Source organism: Agelaius phoeniceus, chromosome W (genome assembly GCF_051311805.1).
Source record: "Agelaius phoeniceus isolate bAgePho1 chromosome W, bAgePho1.hap1, whole genome shotgun sequence".
In the NCBI taxonomy this organism is placed as follows: Eukaryota; Metazoa; Chordata; class Aves; order Passeriformes; family Icteridae; genus Agelaius; species Agelaius phoeniceus.
Genome location: NC_135301.1, coordinates 2,010,082 through 2,032,033, shown reverse-complemented (window position 1 = coordinate 2,032,033; position 21,952 = coordinate 2,010,082). Strand labels below are relative to the sequence as shown.

General features: G+C 53.4%; 1 long non-coding RNA gene across 1 annotated transcript; it reads left to right on the top strand.

Moving 5' to 3' along the window:
* The first annotated feature begins 4,904 nt into the window (after positions 1 to 4,904).
* On the top strand, positions 4,905 to 9,507 carry LOC143696604 (uncharacterized). The gene is made up of 4 exons (XR_013186003.1): positions 4,905 to 5,598; positions 6,102 to 6,166; positions 6,787 to 6,850; positions 8,350 to 9,507. It is a non-coding gene; the product is annotated as an uncharacterized LOC143696604 (long non-coding RNA).
* Positions 9,508 to 21,952: the final 12,445 nt, after the last annotated feature.

The following is a 21,952-nucleotide window of genomic DNA, read 5'->3' as shown; positions in this document are numbered from 1 at the left end:
GTGGCTGCCCATGGCCCGGCCTGCAGGGCAGAGCTCAGGGAGGAGGTGGCAGCTTCCTCGGTGGCTTTTCATGTCCTTTCTCTGCCATGCAGACACTGGCATGCATGGCACGGCTCTGTTTTGGCAGCCGGTCCCTTGGCAGGGCTGGGTGAGCACAGGGTGAGTACAGGGTGAGCTCTCTGCTCCTTGCTGTGACACCTGGGCTGGCAGGGATGACACAGTGACCTCGGCCGGCCCATGCTGCCTGTGCCATCACCTGGCGCTGACGTGTTTGATGACAATCCTTTTGCTGGGATTTTTCTCCTGAGAAGCCTCAGAACAGCAATGGAACCAATAACGATCTGCTGGCTGTGGAGTGTGGGCTGGAGATGGTTTAGCAACAGGGGCATCTTGGATTGGTCTCCTGTGCAGTGTTTCTACTTCTGGACCAATCATGGTCCAGCGGTGTCGGGGCTGTGAGCAGTCCTGGGTTTTTATTATTCATTCCTTTCCAGCTTTCTGATGTCTCCTTGCTCTTTTAGTATAGTTCTACTATCTCATTTTCTTTTAATATAATAGAGATCATAAAATAATATTTCAGCCTTCTGAAAGGTGGAGTCAAGATTCCTGTCTCTTCCCTCGTCCTGGGGACCCTCAAACACCGCCGCAATCAGCGGCCGAGCGGGTTTGTGCGAGCCTCTCAGTAACCCTCGGCCGGTCCCGAGTCGGCAGACACCGGGGGGCAGCCCTGACACGGCCGAGAGCGGGGAGACACTGTCTGTGCCCCGAGGGTGCTGAGGGCACCTGGGCTGGGGGGAGACACTGTGTGTGCCCCGAGGGAACTGAGGGCACCTGGGCTGGGCCCCTGTGTAGCACAAGAGACACCAGAGACAGCGGTAGAAGAGAAAGGGCCGACTCTTAGCAGGGGTTAATCCAAGGTTTTATTAGGAGTCCCAAAGGAGCTCCTGCACCTCAGGGGCCTCCTGCCAAGAGCCCCAGGGAGATGTGCCAAGGTTACATTTAAAGGGAGGTGGAAACCCAAAGTAGATAACATCTTACCAACCATTAAGTGACCCTAAGGGATGGATGCTGGGGCATAGACATACAGGACAGCGTATGGGGCAAGGCTCGGGGGGCTGACCCCTGGCCTCTGGCTGATCACTGGACGACTTGGACCGAAACTTCTGCATGGAGGGGATGGGAGGCTGAGTGATTGACAGAGAGCCAGGGTCGGGGTTTGGGGATGATCTCATCCCGGGAGAGGGATAACACAGGGAGAAGGAGGGGGGTACAGTTTGGGATAAACCATTTGGGAAAAATATGGGGATACAAAACAAAATGACTTCAAAGTATTATAAAGTATAAAAATGCACTACAGCAGGTTTGGGCAGCACCAAATGAAATGTAATAAAATGCTTTAAAAATAGAAAAATTAAAAATAAAAATTAAATAAAAGTAAAAAAACAAAATTAATTTAAAATAAATGGAAAACAAAATAAAAACTGTGAAGTGCTGTAAGAGTTCCATAAAAGGTAGTGCCGTAATGCAAGACCCTCAAACACCACCACAATCACCAGCTTGAGTTGGTCTGGGCAGCACTACATAAAAAAAAAAATAAAAACTTTAAAAATAGAAAAAAATATAAATTTAATCAAAAATAAAATAAAAAAATAAAATAAATTCCTTATAAATATAAAAATTAAAAATAAAAATTAAATAAAAAATATAACTAGAAAAATAAAATAAGTGTTTTAAAAATTGAAAAATAAAATTAAAAAATAAAATTAAAGCCCTAAAAATAGAAAAACTTTTAAAGAATTAAATTAAAAAAAAAAGCTTTAGAAATAGAAAAAATTAAAATTAAATAAAAAATAAAATTAAAAAAAAAAAGCTTTAGAAATAGAAAAATGAAAAATAATAAGTAAATAAAAAATAGAATTAGAAAAATAAAAGCTTGAAAAATTAAAAATAAACATTAAGTAAAAAAAAAAAATTTAAAAAAAATAAAAATAGATTAAAAACAAAATAAAAACCGTAAAGTGCTGTAAAGTACCATAAAAGTTCCATAAAGGGTAATGCCATAAAGCGCGACTGTCGCAAAAGGTGCCGTAAAGCGCGACTGTCGCAAAAGGTGCCGTAAAGAGCGACTGTCGTAAAACAGCCGTAAAGCGCGACTGTCGCAAAAGGTGCCGTAAAGCGCGACTGTCGCAAAAGATGCCGTAAAGCGCGGCTGTCGCAAAAGATGCCGTAAAGCGCGACTGTCGTAAAACTGCCGCAAAGCGCGCCGTCGCAAAAGATGCCGTAAAGCGCGACTGTCGTAAATCTGCCGCAAAGCGCGGCTGTCGCAAAAGGTGCCGTAAAGCGCGACTGTCGCAAAAGGTGCCGTAAAGCGCGGCTGTCGCAAAAGGTGCCGTAAAGCGCGACTGTCGCAAAACTGCCGTAAAGCGCGACTGTCGTAAAACTGCCGCAAATCGCGACTGTCGCAAAAGGTGCCGTAAAACGCGACTGTCGCAAAAGATGCCGTAAAGCGCGGCCGTCGCAAAAGGTGCCGTAAAGCGCGACTGTCGTAAAGCTGCCGCAAAGCGCGACTGTCGCAAAAGGTGCAGTAAAGCGCGACTGTCGCAAAAGGTGCCGTAAAGCGCGACTGTCGTGAAACTGCCGTAAAGCGCGACTGTCGCAAAAGGTGCCGCAAAGCGCGACTGTCGCAAAAGGTGCCGTAAAACGCGGCTGTCGCAAAAGGTGCCGTAAAGCGCGACTGTCGCAAAAGGTGCCGTAAAGCGCGACTGCCGTAAAATTGTGCCGTACAGGCTGGCGGCGCCCTAGCCGACACGGGGTGCCGTACAAGATGGCAACGGCCGCCCGAGTGGGCGTGTCCTGGTCGGGGCGCCGTGTCGACGGGCTGACGTCATTAGGCGGCACTCTGCCTGCAGTGCGCCCATGCAGACGGCAGGGGGCGCTGTGCCTGTAGTGCGCCAAAGCAAACGGCAGGGGGCGCTGTGCCTGCAGTGCGACAAAGCAGACGGCAGGGGGCGCTCTGCCTGCAGTGCGCCCATGCAGACGGCAGGGGGCGCTGTGCCTGCAGTGCGACAAAGCAGACGGCAGGGGGCGATGTATAAATAGAGTATAAAGTATAATCTATATAGAAGAAGAAATAAAAGCTCTATGTTACCTGCAGCTGTAGAAAATTTCAGGCTCCCATGGAGGAAATAGTTTTCCTAAAATCATTGCCGTTTTGGGGTTTTTTGCACTCCCCAGTCGCCTGAACGTTTCTACTGCTGCTTTTTTTTATTCTAAAGCTAGAATGGAAAGCCAAGATTAGAAATACAGCGAAAGAAAGAGAGAAAGAATTAAAGAAAGAGAGAGAGACAGAGAGACAGAGACAGAAAGAAAGAGAGAGACAGAAAGAGAGCGAAAGAAAGAGAGAGAGAGAGAGAGAAAGAAAGAGAGAAATAGAGACAGAAAGAAAGAAAGAAAGAGAGACAGAAAGAAAAGGAAAAAGGAAAGGAAGAAAGAAAGAAAGAGAGAGAGAAAGAAATAAAGAGAGACAGAAAGAGAGCAAGAGAAAGAAATAGAGAAAGAAATAGAGAGAGAAAGAAAGAAAGAGAGAGAGAGACAGGAAGAGAAAGAGAGAGAGAAAGAAATAGAGAAAGAAATAGAGAAAGAAAGAAAGAAAGAGAGAGACAGGAAGAGAAAGAGAGAGAGAAAGAAATAGAGAAAGAAATAGAGAAAGAAAGAAAGAAAGAAAGAAAGAAAGAAAGAAAGAAAGAAAGAAAGAAAGAAAGAAAGAAAGAAAGAAAGAAAGCGAGAGAAAGAAAGAAAGAAAGAAAGAGAGAGAGAGAGAAAGAAATAGAGAAAGACAGAAAGAAAGAAAGAGAGAGACAGGAAGAGAGCGAGAGAAAGAAAGAAAGAAAGAGACAGAGAGAGAGACAGAAAGAGAGACAGAGAGAAAGAAAGAAAGAGAGAGAGAGACAGAGAGAGAGACAGAGAGAGAGACAGAGAGAGAGACAGAGAGAGAGACGGAGAGAAAGAAAGAAAGAGAGAGAGAGACAGAAAGAGAGACAGACAGAGACAGAAAGAGAGACAGAGAGAAAGAAAGAAAGAGAGAGAGAAAGAGAGAAAGAGAGAAAGAGAGAAAGAAAGAAAGAAAGAAAGAAAGAAAGAAAGAAAGAAAGAAAGAAAGAAAGAAAGAGAGACAGAGTGAAAGAGAGACAGAAAGAGAGACAGATAGAAAGAAAGAAAGAGAGACAGAGAGAGAGAGACAGAGAGAAAGAAAGAAAGAGAGAGAGAAAGAAAGAAAGAGAGACAGACGGAAAGAGAGACAGAAAGAGAGACAGAGAGACAAAGAGAGACAGAAAGAGAGACAGAGAGAAAGAAAGAGAGAGAGAAAGAAAGACAGAGAGAAAGAAAGAGAGAGAGAAAGAAAGAGAGACAAAGAGAGAGACAGAGAGAGAGACAGAGAGAGAGACAGAGAGAAAGAAAGAGAGACAGAGAGAAAGAGAGACAGAGAGAAAGAAAGAAAGAGAGAGAGAAAGAAATAGAGAAAGACAGACAGAAAGAAAGAAAGAGAGAGACAGGAAGAGAGCGAGAGAAAGAAAGAAATAGAGAAAGACAGAAAGAAAGAGCGAAAGAAAGAAAAGGAAACAGGAAAGGAAGAAAAAAAAAAGGAGGAAGAGAAAGGAAGAAAAAAAATGAAAAAGGAAAAGGGTGAGAGTGAAAAAGAAAGAGCCAAAGTGGAAAAGGGGGTGAAAAACAGAGTGAAAAAAAGAGTTGGAGTGGAAAAGAAAGGACATTCGGGAGGGGCGGTGCTGCCTAAGGTGCTTCCGCGCCCAGGAGCGAAGGAGCCGTTTGATCCCCTGGCGGGAGCGCAGCTCCCAGTGGCGGAGAACGGAGCGGTGGCTGTCAGTCCGAGACTACAACTCCCGGCAGGCCCTGCGGCCGTAAAGCGCGGCGTCTGACGCAACGGCCGACGCGCCGTAGGAGTGGCTGGCGGCCCGAGGCGGCCGCGTGCCGGGGGAGCGGGCTGGGCGCGGGGAGCTCCCGGCGCCTGTGCCGCGCGGGACGGAGCCGCGGCAGCGACGCTGGAGGGGCGAAGCCTCCGTCCGGCCGCCCGCACGGAGCCGAGCGGCGCGGAAGGGGCGTCCGCCCGGTGCCTCGGCCTCGCTCAGCGGTCCCGGTGGCGGGGGCTGAGCTCGGGCGGGGCGCGCTGCCGCCCGCCGATGGCGGAGCGCCAGGCGGTGCTTTGCTGCCGCGGGCCGGGAGCTGCAGGAGCCGCCCCGGGCGAGCGGCGCCGGGCGCTGCCGCGGTCACTGTGCGGCGGCTGCCCTCGGGCTGGCGGAGGCGCGGGAGCCGCCGAGCTGCAGCCGTCTCCCTCGGGCCGCTGCCGCTGCTGCGGGCGGGGGCGGACGAGCGGCTGCGGAGGCGGCTCCGCGGCGGGCTCAGCCTTGCGAGCAGAGAGCGCTCGACATCGCTGGCATGACACGGCTGCTGAGTGCCTCAGTGCTCGTGGCTCTTTCTTCCACGCAAACGGATGGAGCGGCATCGCTGAGCAGTAAAACACAGCGATGGCCCGGAGAATGGCGAGCGCAAGGAGCGCCGGGCAGGATCCTTCTGATGGCACAGGTGCGATCGGCAAACTCAGCCCCTTGTGGCCCTGCCCTCCCGACCCCCAGGGGAAATGCTCTCCAGCCTCGAGCTGCTGAGAGACAAAACGTGTGATTTGACACTAGGGTCCGGAAAAGGTTTCCGTTTAGATTAGCAAATGCCTCCATTGTTCTCGGTTACATCCTAGGATCGGTTTTAGGCAGTGACTTTCTACCGCTTGTCGGATTTTCTTGTGCAATGGTAAGAAAATAGGCAGGTCTGATACTGGTTTCGCTTTTTTTCTACTTCATGTTCCATGAGCTGCTTTTATCCAAGCAATTGGTTTAAAGTTCTACTGTAGGCGTTTCTGGTTCACTTTTTTTTTTTTTTTTTTTTTTTTCCCTCTAAATCGGCAGTAAATATAGCTGAGTAAAATTACCTTGGTTTTCTTCCTTCTTAAATGTTTTTATTGATAATCCTATTTGAATATGCAGAACACGTGGGTATGTCCTGTAATATATCCTAGCTTTTCTTGTTTACAGGGTACTCAGAAAATATTTTTCCCTTCGAGTCCCACTGAAACATTCTCCGTGCAATCTCCGTTAAGGTCTGTGTTTGCAAATAAGCCACCATCAGCTGAGATATTTGCCTGTGTACCTTTTCCTGTCATTCAGAGCTTGCGTTCTGTGGTTTTTATGATAAACCTATCAAACTTGCGAAACCGTTTTGCAAGTCTTAACCGTTGAAGGCAGCAAGAAGTGGTTTTAAAGCCTGTTCTTGAGCAGACAAAGGGAAAAAGTGTGAATTTGCTGCTGAACTTGTCCTTTTTCATTTGACTTGCCTTGAATTATTTAGGAAGAGAGAGAACTAGAAAAAAGAGAGAAATAGAATTGGTTCTTGAGCCCTCCTAAAATGCTCCCCGTGATTCCGTGTGGAGCCCAAGTGAAGGGTGATGGAACAGAGCCCCTGTGCTTTAGAAGGAAATCAATTTCAACCTGATCTCCACCCTGAGTCTCCCTAATTTCTGTTTTTAAAATGCAAACTCAGTTTAGGAAGTGTTGGGAGTTAGTATTTTGGGGAAGAAATGGCAGTTGCACAAACCGTTCCATTTCCCAGAGGCTCTGGGAAGGATTCATTTTGTAAGCGCTGTAACTGCCATCGGTTGGGGGTTCGGGGTTGGAATGTGCACTTGCCCTCCTATAAAGCACTCGTTCATTTGCATTTCAGTGCCAGGAGTCTGGAGAAACTGGAGAAGAGCCCAAGAGACATTTTTCATCCTGAGATACAAAAGGTAGGAAGTGACTTTTTTTGGTTTGGTTCTTTTTCTTTATGATTTCCTGGAAATAGAAGTAATTAAGTATAGATACCAATGGTTTGTTTCTTCCAGTAGCTAATAATAATAATAATAATAATAATCTAATACTACTTAAACTGTCTCTTTATCCATTGAACTGGCCATTTCAAATCCAAACTTCTAAACACCAATAAAACCATCATCCTTGTAGAATCTTTAATAGGAGGGGGCTAAAGATGCTGTTTTTGTTGACAGGATTTATTGGTTCTTGAAGGGCAAGAGGTGAGTACAAGCCTGACTACTTCTTGCTCACAGACCCGTCCGGTGAATACGGCTTTGTATTTTGATGGGCTTTTGATGACTTCTAAATCAATTGCTCGTTACAGTAAAAAGAAGTCCTGTTTTTTTGAACCTGACAGCAAAAATAACTTGAAGCACCAACTAAATAATAATAGATCACCAATTTAAGTTAATGATTTTATGCTATACTATCAAAGTTTAAAGGTAAATCATTATGTATTAGGAGATGGTATAAAATGTATGTTCTAATGTGTAGGATGTATGCAAAGATTAGAGGAAACAAATTTTTATGTCTTCTGTTTGACTGTTTACCAAATAATATTTGGTTTTATTTTCCAGGGATCGGTGAATTTTAAATTTGGAGTCCTCTATGCTAAGGATGGTCAGCTTACAGGTGATGAAATGTTCAGTCACGGTGAGTTTTCCACCTTCTCCTTAATTGTTTTGCTCATCTGAAAAAAAAAAAAAAAAGGCAAGTTAAAAAAGGTATGTTTATTATTTGTTACCCCGTTCTGTCCGTTTCCTCAGTATTTGCTGGAGCTCTGCTTACCCAAGCTTTGGGTAAAACAAGCTTTGGGTTCCTTCTGTCCCACTGGGTGTTGCCCAGTTTGGTTGCATCTGGTGAAATTCACCCTGAGCCCTTACAGAACCAGCTCAAACCAGGTGAGAGCCATTCGCAGCTCTCTCAGGACACCCGGAGGAGGATGGGTGACATTTCTGAGCATCTGGCAAGTGCACTTCTATCAAAACTCGGCCTGTGACATTGCTGGGGAAAACCCTTCTGTATCCTGAAGGGTTCCTCAAAGTCTGTTGAGGATCCGGTTAGCAGTTGCTCACCTGGATGGTTCCAGCTCCTCAAGCTAACACTTGTACTCTTGCCATGTAGTTTAGATCTATTGTAGTTTTGTTATTTTGCAAGATTTTACGTCTTTGGACAATAACGTGCATTTCACTCTTTGGAACCTCTTGGATCATTCTTTGGTGCAGCACCACCTAATGGGACACTTGGCTGCTGTGCTGAAGGGCTTGGTTACTGGAATTGTAAATCCCGGAGAGTTTGTAAGTCTTCTGTCCCCAGGGAGGTGTCACGCTTTGTTCACCGTTGCTCTGTTTGTCGGGTGCTGCTTCTCGTCGGAGGTATTAACTTCAAACTGCCCTGTTCTTTTTTTAACTTTTTTTCCTGGTTCTCTCCGTAGGGCAGGGAAGGACTCTCGTATCCCGGTCGTCAGACTCAGCGCTGCCCGAGAAGATACAGAGACTGTAAAAATCATAAGGAGCAACTAGGACTGCAAAGGAAACAAACTGGAGAGAACAAAAGGTGATATTGTTCTCCTTCCCCTGGATTAGAAACATCCACTGTGCTTTGATGCCGGTGGCTGCCAGGGGCTCGTTAGGTCTCTTTAGGCAGGTGTAGGTGTTCACTTGTAGGTTTTCTCTCTGGACAAGTCAATTCAGACTTTGCTAAGCTTATATTTGAAAATTACTCTCTAGTTCAGTCCAGCATGACATTTTTGAATGTTGTAAAAAAAAAACATGTTACTTTGAATTTGCTAATGATGCGAAGCTTTAGGGAAAAATAAGATTTTGGTGTCAGGAGATAGGGGAAGAATTTAGTGGGGACGTTAGACTGGCGTAAAGCCTGCTTTAAGCTGGACTGGCACACTGGCAGATCCCCTATCCAACAGGAGTGCTTAGATTAGCCCGGGTGCTGCCCATTGTTTCTGTAGGAATAAATGTTTCCTGGCCTTCAGAAGTAAGCTGCTTTGAAAACCTGGAAGCTGCAGTACGGTGACAATCCACGTGCTTGGGATTCAAAGGAGATTTCAGAAGGGTGATGGGCTTTTGTCTTTTCCTACAAGTCCATGTAATCCTACGGAGGAGTTTTTAATTGCATGCTGCCGAGTCATCCATCAGAGCCCTGTTGTACCGATCATCGTGCAAATACAAAACAAAAAATCAGAGCCTGTCCCAGCCCTTAGAGCCCAGCCCATTATTTCCTCAGGCTGCCTCTGTGTGCCATTGATACTCACCACGGGAGCGAGCTGAGGGTGGCTGCAGCTGTTGGGAGCAAACTCCTTCTCGGCACACAGCAATAGAACTGGGACGACGCCTGGGCCAGCGCCTCTCTGCTCTCGTCTCCCCAATCTCCAGCAGAGCAGCTCCGGCCCATCCGGGTGTGCGTGACCCAGTTCCCGATGGTCTGAACGCGCTGGGCAGCGCTCGGCTGCTGTGGGGGTTCAGGGAAGGCAGAGTGTGCATCATCATCCTCCTGAACCTAAGACAAACCCAAGGGAGAAGCCATAGGGTGGCAATCAGTCGCATCCATGCTAAATAAAACTCGCAGGTGTTTGTAAGGATTGTTTCTGCTTGTTCTTTGTTGTGCTTCTGTGCTTAGAAAGCGTCCCTTGAAAATGAGTTCAGTTCATCACTGGAAACTTTGTTTGCAGACCCTCACTGAGCAGAATTTGTTGCAGACTCGGTGCACGCTGTGCTGCCCTCCTGGGAGTGTGAGGAGCTCCAGCGTGCTACTTTGTGCTTTAGGACACTCTGAGGGATTTATTCCTTTTGGGATCCACGATGAGAATTCCCAAGAGAGGTAATAATAAGGTATGAGATTGGAAAAAAGCCTGTGTCCTTGGAATGTTGTTGTTGTTGTCAAAAGTTAATTTTTCCTTCTTCCTTAGCCAGTAGTCAGCTTTTTGCTTTATTTTTGTGGTATCAGTATTTGATTGTTTAAAAAATTGCTTCAGAAGAACTGCAGTGGCTGGCCACCAGGACCTTGTTCCGATTTGCCTATTTGCTTGTAGCTAAAACGTTTCCATATTGTTTATCATTCTATTGAAGAAACTGCTGCCCAGTCAACTAAGAACTGAACATCTCTCTGTCTGGGACATGGGGAGAGGATTTAGGTCATGTCTTTGTTTCCAGAAAAAAGTTCCAGTGTAGTTTCTAACTAGAGGAAAAGGGGGGGGGTGCAGACTCGGGGCTCTGATGCCACTGGGGGCACCCCGAGGTGCCCAGGAGAGGGAGCCCCACTGCGGTGCAGGAGCAGGTATGTTATCACGTACTAGAGAGCAAATTATAAATAGAAATATGAAAATTATAAATATAAAAATATTTTTAAGTCGTTAAAAAAGCGGGTTTTTTTACTTGTCAATAGGCAAGGTTTTGATGATAAAAATTATAAATACAAAGAATATGAAGGTAGAAATCTAAGTCTAGAAATATAAATACATACAGAAAGTTTAAAACTAGAAGAAAAAATCAGTTGCAGCAGTAGATGCAATACATAATATTAAATAGATGTCTAGAATTTTATAGATATTATAGATAATTATTAATAGATTGCATCAAAAGAAACTATAAATATAAATGTGAATATAATTATACAAAGTATGAAAATATTTCGATATCGTTTAAAAGAAGGTGTTTTCTTGTATTTATTTGGTTAGAGATGGGGTTTTTGTTTGGATTAATAGAAGTATTCTAGAAATATAAATCTAACTGTAGAGAGATCCAATCGATAGAGGAGGATATTTCTAAAACCACAACCGAACGCCGCCGCCTTCGGGGGAATCGCACGAGCTCGGCCGAAGCAAGGCGAGAGCGGCCGACCCTGACGGCCTCGAGCGAACCGAGGCGAGGCTTCCGAGGCTGCCTGAAGCGAAGCGAGCCGAGCTCAGGCGAAGCGAGCCTGCTGCTCTCGTGCGCGCTGCTTAGCGCCAGTGCGCTCCCAGCCTAATGAGCTCCTGCCCGAGCCCGCGCTCCCGGTCGTGTCCGCGCCGTGGCCGGGCCGCCCGCGGGACGCGGCAGCGGGAGAGCCCCGAGCCGGGCGAGCTGAACGGGAGGCGGCGGCGCTTGCCCGCCCGCCGTCGGGGAGCCGAGGCGAGGCGAGCGGAGCCGAGGCGCGCCGAAGGCACAGAGCGGCTGGGAGTTGGGCCGAAGCGAGGCGAGCTCGGCCGAAGAGGCGAATGCAGGCGCCAAGAGCCGAGTTGAGGCGCCAAGAGCCGACTGGAGCCGAGCGTCTCCGGAGCGAGCCGAGCTCCGCCGAGCGCCGCAGCATCCCGGGCAGGGCGAGGCGCCGGGCCGGGCTCGGGGTGCAGCCGGGGCTCTGGGAGGCTTCCCCGCCTGTCCCTCTCTCTAGCCCTCCTTCCTTCTCCCCGTCTTCGCCTTCTCTCGCTCCCTTTCCCCCATTCCCTCTCCCCCCGCAAAGCCGGCTCCTTCCTGTCCTGTCCCTAGCCCGCTACTCCCTTCTGTTCCCCCTGTCTCCTTCCTGTGCCCAGCCTCCGTGTACCCTCGTCCCGGGCTTTCCCTTCCCGTGCCGCTTTCCTGCACAGCCCGAGCTCCCTCGCCGCCCTTTGTCGTGCCCTGCTCTCGCTCCTCTCTTCCCGTGCCCCCTTTCCTTCTTTGCCCCGCAGCCGCGGGGCTCGGGCTGCCGGAGAATAAAGCCCCGAGGGCCGGAGCCCGGCGCCCCTGGGCCCTTGCGGGAGTCCCCGCGCGGGGCCGGAGGCTCTCGGCGGATCCCCCCGTGCCGCTCAAGCAGCGCGGCCGACAGCGCCGGAGCTGCGGCTTTGCCGGCATCGCGCTGAGAGCGGCCCCCGCTCCGTGCCGGGCCGTCCCCGCCGTCTGTGCCGCTCCCTCTCTCGCTGCCCCTGGCCCGTGACAGCGAGGCTGGGCAGGAACCTCAAGCCTTCTGGGGGCTGCCCCCCCTTTCTTGTTGCAGCAGAATCCCTTGCTGGGGCCATGCACGTGTGGGAAGGGCTTGGGGGAAGCGCTGCGCTGCTGTCCAGGGCAGTCGGACTCGTTCTGAGCCTTCTTTGGGGGTCAGGGAAAGGGGGGGTGAAGGCTCGGGGCTCTGATGCCGTTGGGGGCACCCCAAGGTGCCCAGGAGAGGGAGCCCCACGGCGGTGCAGGAGCAGGTGGGGGGCGGGCGAGGGGCGGGGGTCACGCTGGGTGCCGTCCCCCAGAGGGACCCAAAGCTGCCACCAAATGCACAGGGAAATTGCATTCCAATGTCTTGGAACAGAGGCTCATCGGAAGTTCTCTCAGCTATCCAAGGCACGGAGCCCTGGAGCCAAGGCAGCCTGAGCTGCTGCGTGCTTGCTGTGAGCCTTGAGGTGAGCGCGCATCATTCCGGCCTGGGATCGATTGAAATGCGCTAAGGAAACCAGCTCTGGGGAGGGAGGGAGGCAGGGAGGGAAATGCTCTCTTAACATGTGCCAATGCTTCTGTCAAACTCATCAGGGCAGGACAGCGTTCAGACTGAAAGTGTAAGAAGATGTGGAGTGAGACAGAGAATCTGACAGGAGCATCGGACTCACAAGTGCACGAATTTTGCAGAGCGCCACTTGGATTTAAACTCAGAAGTTGTAAGGAATTTGGGAGGGAGAAGGGACATTTCAGAAGGAGAAGAAGGAGAAGATGTTACAGTCCTGGCAAAACCTTTTGTTCTGGCTAATAAAAGAAGTTAGTTTAAAAAATAAAAAATAAAATTTAAAAAGTGTTTTTTTTTCCTTCACTGTTGTATTCGTTGGTGGTTCGTTATATGGTGTGTTGTTTTATTTCTTGGTCTTATTAACTCTGTGTAAATAGTTTTTTGAGTGAAGCTAACTTTCTGGACGGGTTGGTTTGTATTTGAGGTAGGATTAATTTCAAGAGGTTTCTTTCCTAGACTTCTGATAGGTATTCCTGGGATTTTGGTTTTGTTGTTTACTGCATGTATCAACAGAGAGATTTGGTAGGGCCAGCTGGGCTGCTGGAGTTTTGGGTGTTAATTTATTAGATGGCTTTTGTTCAATGCAGTTTTGAATTGTTGAATTGTTGAAAGGGTTTTTAATGTAGTGGTTTTAAGGCGGTTTTTAAGAATTGTTTGTATCGTTTCACGTTGTTTGTAGTTGGTGTATGATCAGGGATATGGTGGAACTTCTTGAACGTTCTGGTATTAGTGTTCCTAAGTTCCGATTTCTTTCTGGTTTGATTTTTTTTTTTTTAGTTTTATTTTTTGAGACAGGGGCATTTATATGGTGGGGTTTTATAGGCAATATGTTTTTAAATTTGGGTAGTGATATTTTTTAGTATTTTAATAGTATAGATTTTTTATTTTCATGCTTTTTTTAAATTTTAAAATAATTTTTAAAGATTATTGGTTATTATTTGTGGGTTAGCATAAATGTAGAGCTTTGGGGGCTTTTTTAAGTAATGTTTAGGGTCAGTTGTAGGGTTTTGAGTTTAGTGAGTTGGTTTGATTTTTTTAATTGGTGTTTGTTTTTACTAGCAGTTCTGTCATTTTCCATGTGTATCTGAGTTTTTTGGGGTTTTGAGCCATTGGTTTAGGAGGAAGTTTATGATGAGAATGTACAGAGCTTTTGGGCTAGTTATAGTGGGATTTAAAGTTTCTTTACAGTTAGGTTGGTTTGAGTTTTCCTTAGGGTTAAATGTCGTGGGGTCTTTGTTCTGTTAGTCCTAGAAATAGGTTTTGTTTGGATATGCTGCGATGGGATGAGCGTGGGCTGCGTACCGGTGCTGACGAAGGTGCGGTATTTTTGTGGTTCTGATGCGTTGGGTTAATGAATTGATATGGTCTAATATATAGATTAACGTAGAAATAAATACAAATATAAAAATAAATATAAAATGATAGTGGTAAACATAAATATAGAAAACAGATAAATATAAAAAACTATAATATATAGTATATTATTGTAACACACCATAATATATATAAATGATGGTCTATTTTATATATATATATATCTAAAGATATATAAATATAGATTGTAAATATAAAAATATTTAAATATAGTTAAAATAAATTGGGTTTTTTTGATTTGATTTGGTTATAGGCTGGGGTTTTTTATAAATAATATAAATAACATAAAAATAGAAATACAAATATACAAATATATATTATATATACTGATATCTATAAATATTTATTATAAATAAATATAAGAAATATACAATATAAAAATTATATATCTATTTTCATATTATTTATATTATTTATAGAAAACCCCCTCCTCTGTGCAGTCTGTCACAGTTGCCCACAGTCTGTCGTGCTGCTTACAGAAGTGCCAAAAGCCAAAACCTTGAGGAACAGACCTTAATGTGACTCTATAAATGGCTTTAATAATCCCCTCCTTTCTTGTTTTCTTTTTGAGGCAATCCTGATTGCCTTTGGTTTTCTCCAGCCAGAGTTAATCCAAAATCTGTCTCTTTGGGCCCCTTTCTGGCCTTGCCTAGAGCACAGCACACTTTGTTCCCCCTTGAATGTTTCTCCTGGCTGGTGAGGCCATGAAAGGAGTGGGAGATGATGTGAGAGGAGCTCAGTGCGGGGCAATTGCAGAGTTCCTCGCTCTCCCCTGTGCAATAAGGAGGGGAGCAGTGCCCAGCAGGCAGACGATGGAACGAGTGGAGATGCCTTGTGAGGAAGGCAGAAGGAATTAATGTCTGCAGGAGCCCAGGGAGCGCTGGGGCTGTAACTGGGAGATGCACAGCAGACATTCTCCCCACACAGGGCAGGGCCGGTTTCTCCTGTTTCTGGGCAATGCCGGGGTGGCTGTCACTGCTGCTGCCACTGGAACTCTCAGCCCAGGGCTCAGGCCATCAGCGCCAGCAATCATCTCTGCCAGCTCATGGGCATTGCTGAATGTCTCCTGTGCTGCTCAGTGACGCTCAGCAGCCTCAGTTCTGCTCAAAATCATTTCAGTGGGAGCTATGAGGCACAAAAATGCTGAGACCGATTTCACAGAGCCACCTGTCCCTCGTGAGTGCAGGGTGCAATCCCAGCAGAGCAGGGGCAGCTCTCCCTGGCTGTGCTTTCTCTCAGCACCTGAATGACCCTCAGTGGTTGGCAGGAAAGGGGCTCCAGTAAAGTGCCTCCTTTCTCCTCTTCCTGGAGTCCCAGCTGCAGAAAGAACTGAGCAGTGGGGTGCAATCCTTGTTTGAAATGGCTGAGAATGAACCTCGATCCCAGCCTCAGAACTGAGCCCCGATCGTTGCGTTTGCCTTCTCCTGGGTGCGCTGCAGTCGCTGCCGTGCCCCAGGGCAGGGATTTGTGTGCCAGCCTTAGCAGGCTGAAGTGTTGGAGATCTCTGGGTGGGCAGGAAATGGAATGGGCTGCCTTGGCCGCACCTGCTCCTGCCAGCTGGATCCAATATCCATGGGGGACTTTGCAGGCACCGCGTGCGTCAGTCCCGCTCCTTAGGACAGGCTCCCAGCTCTGCCCTGGCACTGATCCGGGAGCTCTGGGACACCAAGGGTTTGGAGCGGCCCCTGAGCCTCGGCAATGCCTGCAGGGCTGGAGGCTTCCCTGGGCCAGGGCAGGGAATCCCTGCTCGTTCCCAGGCGGGAATGCCCGGGCTGGAGCAGCTGGGAGGCGTGGCCCATGGAAAGCGACGCGAGCTAAAGGCCGAGAGCTCCGGGGAAAGCAGCGGCTGCCAAGGGAGCTGAGCCAGAGGCAGCCCGGGCAGGGCAGAGGATGGGAATCCTGAAAGGTGAACGCGCCCAGACCGGCAGAGGGCAGAAAGCAAAAGTCCAAGCCAGCAAAAGACAACGTAAACCGTGGAGATAAAAAGACTCTTGAATTTGCCTTTTCATAATGAAATAAATCCAGCTGGAACAACAGAAATAAAAGCAGTGGGAAGGATCATAGCAACAGGTGGGGTTTTGCTCAGCTCTGCTTTGCTTTGATTCCACTACAAAAGATCAAGGCTTCTCAGGAAGATGGAAATGAACACATAGGTTGATCCAAGAGCATTGAAAAGTGGGAATGAGGCACTTTTAGCCCCAGGAATGGCTCTTCCCTTGTGCGCTAAGAGAGCTTCAGCAGCAATTCCCGCTTTGGTGACATTTTCCAACAACGTGGATTTTCTACAGGGGCAGACTTGGAAAAGAGCAGCTCCACGTTGAGATCATGTTGAGAGCTGCTCATGAGTGTCACAGCTGCAGCTCCCCAGAAGCTGAACTGTTCACTGCAGAAAGAAGGAGAGGCAATTTGTTTTGCCATTCTCAGTGTGCTAACAATGTGTGCCATGCAAAGGTCACGAGCAGAGATGGCAGCAGGCTTTGCTCTGAGAAGCAGAACAGGTTGGATTTAGGGCATCCTAAGGAGATTGGAGTGAGACAAAAGCTCAGCTGCTAGGAGCAGAGGAGCACGTGGATCCATCCAGGGATTTCTGTCATGGAAAGCTAAATAGGCAAAGATCTGGCATCAGCTTTAATTGATGGCTGTCATCTTTCCGCTTTTGAGACCTAGTCAGTGGCACGGTATTGGCCAGAGTTTTAAACAGAAAATGGCATCAGGTGTTATGAATCTTAGCTAGGTGTGATTGCGTAAAGAAGGAAAGGAGAACAGCGCTGTTTCTCTTTGTTTTGGAGCCTGCAGCCATGGTGGCTGCTTTGCACAGTGCACGTTGGTAGCGGTCGGTGTGCGAGAGTCTGTCAAATGAATATGAAAGCTTCTGGCCATGCCTTGATCCCGCGCAAGGAGCACAGAGCGAGTTCTCCCCTCAGGAGCAGCCCTGTCGGCCGGCAGTGCCGGCTCCTCCCGGGCACTGCCATGCGCCTCCTCCTCCTGGCGGAGCCCGAGCAGAGAGCCCGCGTCCCCGAGTCCCCGGGCGGGATGCGAGTCCCGGGCTCGGGCCCGTCCCTCTGCTCCCGCTCAGTGCAAGGGGCTCGGTGCCGGCTGCTGCCGAGCCCCGGCCGCTGGGGCTCCGCTTCCTCTGCCAAAGCTGCCGCTGTCCCTGAGCGAGGCGGGGCAGCTGCCATGGCCCGGGAGCGCGGCCATCCTTGGCGAGCTGCTCCTTCCCGGCGGCGGCAGCTGGGAGCTGCCTCAGCCTGAGCTCAGGAGCCGGGCAGGAGCGCCCGGATCGTCACCCGCTGCTGCCCGCTCCGGCCCGGGCACCGGGCACCCCTTCGCTTCCCCCGGGCCGAGCGGATCCGGGGCTGTTCCCCGCGCCGCGGCAGCGCCTGGGGAGCCACGAGCGGCATCGCTCCGTGAGCCGGAGGCGGCGCAACAAACCCGGCTGGGGATAATGGGATATCGCAGTGCTGGGATAACGCGGTATTGCAGACAGGCTGCATTTGATGGCATCCTTTCAGGGCAGGCTTCCTACCTTCTAATGCCACGGGTGGGTTTTTTGCTAGCCTGCAGCAGTTCTCCCAGGAGAATCAAATGTGTGAGAGGTCCATTCCCTGTGAGCATCTGTGGGGATGGCCGCAGTCAATTCCACCACCCTGTGAACTGAGACTAATAAATTGGGCATTTTTCTGGTCTCAGAATCGGGAGTCCTGTGGGTTGTTTGCTTGTTGTTTTTTTTTTTGGTTGTTTTTGGGTTTTTTTGTTTTTGTTTTTGTTTTTTTTTTGTTTGTTTTTGGTTTTTTTTTTTTTTTTTTTTTTTTTTTTTTTTTTGTGGTGGTGAAGGTGAGGAGGGCTCAGGGACAAAGTGCTCCGCTGCTGGCACTTGGACCCAGTCGCAGCTGGCCAGGCCGAGGGCTGTGAAGCCGGGACTTGAGCCCTGTGTTTCGGGGGTGCAGAACGAGGCTCGCCCAGGCCTGGAGCACAGAGGCCGAGTCCTGCATTTTGGGGCCCGGGGCCAGAGCCCAAATGCTGCGTGCGAGTGCTCGGAAGGCGGAGCCCCGGCCCGGCGCTGTCCGGGCCCGGCCCCGGCCTGACGGGGGCGGCTTCGGGGCTGAGAGAAGCGCTCAGGCGCTCCCTCGTGGCGCTCGGCAGCGGAGGCCGAGCTCCGGCCGAGGCTCTTCCCGGAGCCGGGACACTCGTGGGGCCTCTCCCCGGTGCCGATGGGCGGGGGGTGAGGAGCCGGGAGCGCGGCGTTGCGGAGCCCGTGGGGCCGGCGTTCGGGGGCTCGGGCCCAGCCCCCGCCGCGGTCTCGGGTGCCGGAGGCCCCGGGGCCGTTGCCGGGCGGGCGGGGAGGTGCCGGGGGCAGGAGGCGGGGCGGGAGCCGCGGTGTCCCCGGGCCTGGGCGGGTCCCGGCCGGGGCTCGGCGAGCCCGGGCCCGACGGAGCGGGACGGGAAGGCGCGGCCGACGGTTGCCGCTCCCTGCCCGCCACTCCCGCCCGCGGCGCCGGGACACGGAAGGTGACACCGGGACGGGGCTCTGCGGGCTCAGGAGAGCCAGGCCCCTCCCGCCCCATAGCGATGCCAGTCCCGATGGCGACGGGGGAGAGGCGGCACCGCCCGGGGCCCCCCGGCAGAGCCAGGCAGCGCTCGGCCCCCGCAGCCCGGGCCGCGGTCACGGCCCCGCCGCAGCGGCCCAGGCTCCGAGCGGTCCCCGGCGGGAGCAGCCGTCGGGCGGGGCTCGCACAGCGCCGAGCGAGGCTCCCGAGCGATAGCCCCGGGACCGGGGGGGACAGGGGGGCGGGGCCGGCACAGGTGCGAGGGGCGGGGCCACGGAGCGCGGGCACGGGGCGATGCGACGGTGCCACCGCCACCGAGGCCGGGGGTGGCGGGCAGAGCGCCGCTGGGGTGTGCCGGGCGGTGCCGCCTCTCCCCCGTCGGGCCGATGGAAGCGTCACCGGGCCCGGGACCGGTTTGGGGCCCGGGATGGCCGCGGACACGGGGCGCTGCCGGGTGCGGGATCGCGGCCGTTCCCCGGTGCGGAGCCGCCGTGTGGGGCCGGCACCACGCAGGGCGCCCTCTGGCGGACACGGAGCGCGGTGCGAGCGCGGCGCCCCCGCCTGGCGGGGGAACGCGGTGCGGGGGGCGGAGCCTGAAAACAGGTGGCGGGGACAGGGGCGGAACCGGGCGGCACAAGGGACGGGGCCTGAGAGAACGGGGGCGGGGCCAGGCGGCACAAAGGGCGGGACCAGGGGCGGGGCCGGCTCAGGTGTGCACGGCGGGCGCGGCTCAGGTGTGCGGGGCCCCAGAGCGGCTGCGCGGGGCGGGGCCGAGGTGTTTTAGACCCCGGAAATCGCCTCGGCCGCCATTTGCTCACTCAGAGCACGGTGCGGACGGGAGCTCCGTGTGCGGGCTCCGCAGGTAAGGCGCGGAGGCTTCGGCCTCCCTTTCTGTCCCTCTCTCTAGCCCTCCTTCCTTCCCCGCGTATTCCCTTTCTTTCTCCCACTTCCCTCTCGCCCTAAAACGCTCCTTTCCTCTCCTCCCAAACCCGACTCCCCCCACTCGTTCCTGTCGTGTCCCTTCCCCACTACTCCCTTCTATTCCTCCTCTTTCCACCGTCCCTCTTGTCCCCCCTCGGCCTTTCCCTTCCTGTCCCGCTTCCGTCGTCACTCCGACCCCTCTCCCTCCCCGTCCTCACCACCCCCATCTCTCCTGTCTCCCCGTCCTCCCGTTTCCTTCTTTTCTCTCAGCCGCGGGGCTCGGGGTGCCGGGCAAGAATAAAGCCCTGAGGGCCGGAGCCCGGCGCCCCCGGCCTCGCTGGGGTCCCCACACGGGGCCGGAGCCGCTCTGCGGGTCCCCCCATTGCAGTCCAACACACCGCCCGACACCGCCGGGGCTCCGGCTTTCCCAACATCACACTGGGGGGGTCCTGGGGTGGGGGGCCCGAGTTACAGGGGCCCCCTCATTAGGAGGGGGTCCCGGGGGGAGGGGGGTTTAGGAGGGGCCCCCTCGTTAGGAGGGGGTCCCAGGGGGGAGGGGGGGGTCAGGAGGGGCCCCCTCATTAGGAGGGGGTCCCAGGGGGGAGGGGGGTTAGGAGGGGCCCCCTCCGGAGGAGGGGGTCCCTGGGGGGGGGTGGGGGAGGGCCCCCTCCGGAGGAGGGGGTCCAGGGGAGGGGGCGGGGCCTGGGGGGGCGTAATCCCCCTCCAGGCTCCGCCCCCTTCCCCGGACCCCCTCCTCCGGACGGGGTCCCGCCCCGGCCCCCTCCAGGGACCCCCTCCTCCGGACCGGGGCCCGGGGGGAGGGTGGGGCGGGCGGGGACAGCACGGCAGGGGACGGTCGTGTGTCTGGCAATTTTTTTTTTTTACGTGTGTTGACGCTGCAGAGTGACGTGCCCCCCTCTACGTCCCCCCCACCCCACCCGCCCTCCCCCCCTCCCGGGCCCCGGTCCGGAGGAGGGGGTCCCTGGAGGGGGCCGGGGTGGGACCCCGTCCGGAGGAGGGGGTCCGGGGAAGGGGGCGGAGCCTGGAGGGGGATTACGCCCCCCCAGGCCCCGCCCCCTCCCCTGGACCCCCTCCTCCGGAGGGGGCCCTCCCCCACCCCCCCCCAGGGACCCCCTCCTCCGGAGGGGGCCCCTCCTAACCCCCCTCCCCCCTGGGACCCCCTCCTAATGAGGGGGCCCCTCCTGACCCCCCCCTCCCCCCTGGGACCCCCTCCTAACGAGGGGGCCCCTCCTAAACCCCCCTCCCCCCTGGGACCCCCTCCTAATGAGGGGGCCCCTGTAACTCGGGCCCCCCACCCCAGGACCCCCCCAGTGTGATGTTGGGAAAGCCGGAGCCCCGGCGGTGTCGGGCGGTGTGTTCGACTGCAATGGGGGGACCCGCAGAGCGGCTCCGGCCCCGTGTGGGGACCCCAGCGAGGCCGGGGGCGCCGGGCTCCGGCCCTCAGGGCTTTATTCTTGCCCGGCACCCCGAGCCCCGCGGCTGCGAGAAAAGGAGGACAGTGGGGAATGGAAAACAAGAACAGGGGAACGGAGAAGAAGGTGGGGAGAGATCGGGGTGTGCAGGACAGCAGAGGACGGGGCTGGGGGGAAGGCAGGCTGGAGAAAGGAGCGGGATTGAGGGCGGGTGGGGAGCGACTGGTGGGGGGGAAGGGGGAGCTGGGAGCGGGGTCAGGGGGGAGTCCGGCTGGGGAGGGAAGGCAGAGGATGGGAAAGTAGGGTAGGGTAGGTGGGGTAGAGAACGAGAGAGGGGCGGCCGTAGGGGGGGAGGGAGGGGAGGGCTAGGGGGGAGAGGGAGGGGGGGGGTTTGGGGGGGGGGAGGGTGTAGGGGGTGGGGGAGGGGTGGAAGGAAGGGTAGAGAGGAGAAATACACAGAAATACAACACAACAGAAACGCAGGAGAAAAGAAACGCAGAGAAAAAGAAATATAGGGCCCCGGCCGGCAGCAACCTCCCTCACCCAACGCCGAGGAGCAAATGGCTCCGCCGGGCCCTCCCCGCGCCTTAAATCCCCCAAGGCCCCGCCCCGCGCAGCCGCACTGGGGTCCCGCACACCTGTGCAGGCCCCGCCCCTCGCACCTGTGTCGGCCCCGCCCCCAGGGCCCCGCCTCCCCCCCGCCCCCCGCCCGCCCATAAATCCCGGCGGATCGGCGCCTGTCCCGTTTTTTGCGTGGGATGCTCATCCCGGGAGGCGGCGGGAGCGTCGGTCGGAGCGCTATGCGGAGATCCGGATCGGGGGCTGCTGCTGGTGCTGCGCGGGGTCCACGGTGCTCGGCTGGGAGCGGGACGGGGATGGGGATTTAGGCCTGGGAATTCGTATCCTGGTCCTGCCGCTATTTCTTGTGGAAGCTGGGCCGAGCTGCTTCTTTCTCGGCGGGCAGGGTATGGGCGCTAAGGCCAGAGAATCGAGATAGCATTGGGGCTGGGATCGGGACCACTATCGCTGCGGTTGGGAAAAGCCGCTCCGGGACAGGCGCTGCCGCTCCGGTTGCGGCCAGCGCGGGGCTGGGTCTCGCCGGGGCTCCAGGCACGCTCCGGCTGCGGCGGCAGGGAGCCGGTGCCGTGCCGCTGCCATGGCCGCCAGGAGGACGACGCTTCCCCGGAGCAGCCTCTGGATCGCGGCTGGCAGCGGGAAGGACACCGAGACCGCCCGTACCGGCCCCGGGACCCCATGGGCATCGCCGCTCGCTCAGCGCCGCCGCCCGCCCCGCGGGGCGCCCCCTGGC